Raw genomic sequence first — 6,000 nt, forward strand, 5'->3', positions numbered from 1 at the left:
TCACAATTAAACCCGGTAACTGAAATTCATCGTGTGTTTAACGTTAGATCTATAGACACCGAGGCCTCAAGAGGTTATGTAGGGTAGGTTATGTGGATCTCTGCTCTACTGTAGCCTACTGCTTCGTATTTTTTAATTTTCCTGCTTTCATTGACTTCTTATAAGGTAAGAGAACGGTAACTGAATGTTCTGCTGTTATGTGTGTTCATGTTGATAAGTGAAAGGTCATTATATTTTGAGGCGCCTTTAAATTTGTGGTAAGTTCAAGTATTTCGATTGAGTGTTAGGTCACTCGGGAGTGTTTTGTTTAGGTATGAATGTCAATGTTATTCTTAGTCGACGATATTTGTTGTATTAACTGTGTTTGTGCTTTCATAACTGTTTATCCCTCGGGGTAGGTTAGTATCACCCTTTTTAAGGTGTCTGTTCAGCTCAACAGTAGGCCTATTTTAAAAGCCTGTGCATCTTTGGTGTGTTATCACATTATTACCGATGAGGTTACCACTAGCCTAAAACACTGGCAACCGTTTGAAACATTTTCTTCATTCGAGGGTTGTGTGTTTACAAAAATAACAGCCATATATTTAATTATCTCCTTCCGGTACAGATGTAATCTAATGTTGTATATACAAAAATTATCCGTTGTCAGACTAAATACGTGGCGTAGGCCAATGCGTGGTAATGAAACCAGTTTATATTTGTTTTCTAACAATTAATGGCGCTCTAGTCTCGTCTTGTTTTAAGATTTAGCCTTACGGTGATAGGCTAATCAGTTTTTCATTGGGCTATATACTCAGATGAGGTTGGGTGAAACCGCTGGGCTGTATGGCTCAATTTCCCCATTGTCAGTGGTGAAATGTAGCCTAAAGGCCCAGAACATACTCTAATGCTTTTCCTTTACGCATGCGCTCTTTAGTGTTGCTACAAATATTTTACAGTTTGGTAAATCTGCCAGCGAAATGATAAAGGATAAAAAAAAGTACTCATGTGAAACAGATTGCACTAAGGTACAGATAATACACGGTCAGTGTATAGAAAAGCATTAAGTCAGCTGACATGGCTGAATTATGGTCAAGTTGTTTTTCACGTTTTGAATGATTTCGATATTTTTTTTTCCTGTCGAAAATTAAGTTTCTGAGGTTGGGTGGGTAGCTTAACTGACTCAAGAATTTCTGAAGAACCAACAGATAAAACCCAAAGACCCAAACGCACGAAATTGCAGTAATAGAAACATAATTCAACACCAGCAACAGTTGCCAATAATGAAGGGAAGAGAAATGGCTGCTCCGGGGACAAGAGCCTTTACTGCTATAAGGCATGCTAGCTTAATCGACAACTCCTTTGATAGGAAAGGACTTGCAGATTGGTTTGTCTTATACACAGTTATTCCAACAATTCAAAATCTTAGGGCGTACTCCACGTTGTGACAAATCCACACTATCAAAAACACAGTAAAGAAGTCTGTAGTTTTTTTTTCCTTGTAGGACAGTATATTGAAGACTTCAAAACCAGCATTCGAAATTCTCTTGCCTCAAATGACAAAATCATCTATAGCTAATTTTGTATTGATTCCATTCTATGGATGTCTTAGTGCAGCTAGTCTATAGATTTTGGACATAAAGTCTTGATAGCTTTGTGTCATAACACATTTGAAACAATTCTGGCTTTGATAGTCAACAAGTACAGCTCAAACGGTACATAGGTAATACTATCACGAGGTGCAGCACCATTAATTGATCTTGCTGCGTTATTTAGTAAGCTTTTGCAGCATCCCAGGATGTATTATAGGTAGATTATTATAGGATCACTAGTTTTTAATTGAACACAATGTCTCTTTAAAAGAGGAAATATTTCTAAGAGACATTATGGAATTAAGAATTTTGAGAGAGAAATTACATTCCCGTAGAACTTAAGTAGGACTTAGAAGTAATCAGGACCAGATTACTAATTATATTCACCCGAATGTCACCATAGCTTCTAAAGTTATTGTTCTTCTCCACCAGCTTGAACTAAGTTTTTTATTCCATTTAGTTTCGTTGCCTAAATGTCATCCATTTCTCAACACTGGTAACGACATTTCTAAGGCCAAAACAGGACTTGGGGAAGACATTTAATATTAAACTGGATTATGTCTCGTATGAAGGGTACTGAAAACAAGAAGTTAAAAAAATAATTTATTGCAAAAAATTACTATCAAAAGAAAATTAAGAATTTACATGAAAATTCACAAACGCTTTACAAATATGCACAATCATAATCGCGTTCAATCAAAAGGGGAAGAAAGAGTAGTGAGTAGAAGACAGAAAATTCTACCTCATTCAGACCGATAGTAAGAGAACAGGTAATGATAATCCAACACTAGAATCTAAACCTTACATCTAAATAATTGTTTTCCTTGCTTAACACGTTAAGCCGCTGATTACTAATGCCAATGTATTGCTCTGTACAATATTTACAAAAATGCGGCATCCAGATCCAATGTCATCACTTCGGAGCACGTATCCCTGATCCAGCGATCAATAAACATTTAAGTAAATGAGATCCTTACCGAATCTAGGAATAAATCAAGCCTTGTTAACGCCCAACTATGACGACAACCAGCGTGGCATAAGCAGTAGTAGGAACTGAAGAGTTCACAGCAGAAAACAGCAATAAACATTGCAGCTATCGGATGCATAGGTCTACTGCCAGTCCTTGAAGCCGACAGGCAAAAACAAAGCTACACACATCAAATAAATGCAGTCACTGTAGAGTTCACTGCATAGTGTCTCAAATGCTGCATTAAAAGCTAAAGCTGGTGTCGTAGCAATAAAATACAGGCGCAACACTTCACTCTACAACGCGAGAGAACTCATGCAGTTTTTACCTCTCACCGTCAATAACCAGAAAAATCACGGCAAACATTACTGTCAGTAGAAATCCTTCCTTGTTGCTCAGTGTAGAAAACAGCAGCAGCTTATAACCTCCGAAGAGATCAGCGTGAAGTCCCTTCAAAAGTCTCGGAGGACTGTATAGAGTTCACCGTAAAGTCCTTTAAAGATTTCCGAGTGAAGTCCCTTGGACTGCCTTAGAACTGCCGCGAGACAGACTGCTCCGACCGCCAAACACCCATGAGATAAAAACCAAAAAGCCTCATGGGTGTGGTTCCTTAACTACACAATGGTCGTAGGTGGAACGAAAGCACAAATAAGTTTTCATTTCTTGAACAGCAACAAACGAAAATTTCTTTGCATTAACTTTACTGTAAAAGAATTAAATCATATCTTCATTACAGACCTAGCACGCTCCCACGGGTTACTCCTGTTCATAAGACGAAAGTAAGTTTCCAATCTGTACACAATACTTTTATACAGTTAGCGTTCAGATATTCGATATTCGAAGGCTTGTCAACATTTCCAGTTTATCGCTAATCATTTGGAAGTAGTTAATGCACGGCTGTATCAGAGGCTGCAATAAGATCAAGCAAGATCGGGATTAGGTCTACCATATTTGCCCTGTTCCTTAATTTCCTATTGATCGTTTACAACAGAGCATAAAGAACAAAAGTGTCCGTAAGCTGACTGACTGACTGACTGAATGACTCCTCCTCCTCCTCATTTACCTTCTCTTCCTTGTCCTTCCCATGAACATCCTCTTCCTTCCCCTGACCCTCCCTTGTCTCCTCCTCCTCCTCCTTTACCTTCTCCACCTTGTCCTCCCCATGAACCTCCTCCTCCTCCTCCTCCTCATTTACCTTCTCCTCCTTGTCCTTCCCCTGACCCTCCTCCTCCTCCTCCTCCTCCTCCCCCCCCCCCATGAACCTCCTCCTCCTTCCCCTGACCCTCCTTCGTCTCCTCCTCCTGTTCTGCCACAAGGCGGCTGGCTTCACTTGTCTCTCTCCTTGAGTTTCTGTTGCAGCTGCACTGTGCAATTAGTCCAAAGATAAAGACCACATCTTTTCCTCGACAGCCTCGTAACACCCGTTAGGCCACCTCGTCAGAGCGTGTAGTTCGGAGACTGTTTCTTTTCCTCATCTTAATTTTTAGAACCTTGTCCTGTCTCCCGTTTCAGCTGATTATCATATAAACACGTCCATTCTTTGAAAGGCAAGTCTGTTGCTGCCTTTCTGGTTCAGTCTGTCATTTTTACATTTTCTATATTTTTTTTATTACGTAATTGGATGATTTCGATATATTTTTCTAAGGATATAAATGAAGCTTTTATTAAAACCGATAGTTTTTTTCATTGAGGAATCCAGTCGTTTTGCTGTTAGCAAGTTAATAAAAAAAAAATTCACAAAATGTGGTTGACCGGTTGTTGAAATTAATAGTAATGTTGCCATGAAGTTAGATTCATAAGTGCAGAACTAGTCATTAGAGTGGTTTGGACAGTGGCAGAAATGGTAGAACTTTTGTACTAGGCTGTACTTTAGGACACATGTCGCTGAATCATTACTCAGGGAGAGAGAGAGAGAGAGAGAGAGAGAGAGAGAGAGAGAGAGAGAGAGAGAGAGAGAGAATCATTAGAGAGAGAGAGAGAAAGGGAATCATTATGTGTGTGTGTGTGTGTGTGTGTGAGAGAGAGAGAGAGAGAGAGAGAGAGAGAGAGAGAGAATGACGTAATAGTGGTATCTTAGTCGTTATTGGTAGTGCTGCTTAACAGAGAGAATTAGTATGAAATACCACAAGGTGGTATTCCTTAGGCAATCACAATTGCAAGCAAGATCATGCACAATCTACGACCTGCAGTGTTTTTTTTTTTTTTTACTTTCATTACTATTCTCGATTTTTAATAGAATTACATTTTCTCTTCCTTTTGTTGTGTTTTTTGACAGTTTCCCTAGGCTTATTTTTTCGTCTGATTACCTTTGAACTGTGGAGGTTTACGTAATAAAGGCTCATGTAACTTTCTTCGTATATTATCACTATTAGGGACTTTGGACCTGTTAGGTCAAGCAGATGAAGTGAAATTAGGCAACATAGAACCGTAGACTTGTATGAAAAGAGAAAAACTCTGTGTGTGTATATATATATATATATCTATATATCTATATCTCTATCTATATCTATATATATATATATATATATATATATATATATATATATATAAAACATTTCTATATTGCTATATATAAATATATTTCTATATATATAGTAATAATATAATATATATATATGTATATATGTATATATCTATACTTATAGTTTTTGTGCAGGCTATATTTCCTGATTTTTTTTTTTGTTTCTGTTGCATTTCGCATATATATTGTGAAAATGCCAATTAATTTATTTCATGGGATGTGCATTATAGTCTGTTTTTCTGGGGAGTGAAATATTGAAATTAGTTAATAAAAAACCAATATTCCTTCTCTTGGACCGTAACTATTTTTGTCTGCAGTAGCGGGAATTGTAAATTTGAATTGGACGTCATTTCGTTTTAATTATCAGTTTTTTAAATTCTATATCGAAAGTAGATATTTGAAAAAAACAGATGCCGAGTGACGCAGATTTTCTGAGATTATATATTTCATCCCTAAAATATTCAATGAAACTGGAAGCATCTGTTTCTGCAATTCCTGGTCTTCATTTTTGACGATTTTGACGTGAGCATTTTGGCGACTACAGTGAAAAATTAGGATTTATTCTGTGTCTCTTCCACATATTTCACGCTTTTTAACTTTATCTTCTTTTCAGTTTAATCCTAAGCCCCGGTCGCTGTTTTTGATGATTTTTAGTTTTCTGTAAAAGAAAACTATTGTGTCGGCGTTGTCTCTCCGTCCGCACTTTATTCTTTCCGCACTTCTCTGTCCGCCCTCAGATCTGAAAAACTACTGTGGCTAGAGGGCTGTAAATTGGTATGTTGATCATCCTCCCTCTAATCATCAAACATACCAAATTGCAGCCCTCTAGCCTCAGTAGTTTTTATTTTATTTGAGGTATTAGTTAGCCATAATCGTGTTTCTGGCAGCGTATAGGATAGGCCACCTTTGCCCCGTGGTTAAAGGGGCCGCGGCTCATACAG

Source organism: Macrobrachium rosenbergii, chromosome 55, assembly GCF_040412425.1.
Source record: "Macrobrachium rosenbergii isolate ZJJX-2024 chromosome 55, ASM4041242v1, whole genome shotgun sequence".
NCBI classification, from domain to species: Eukaryota; Metazoa; Arthropoda; class Malacostraca; order Decapoda; family Palaemonidae; genus Macrobrachium; species Macrobrachium rosenbergii.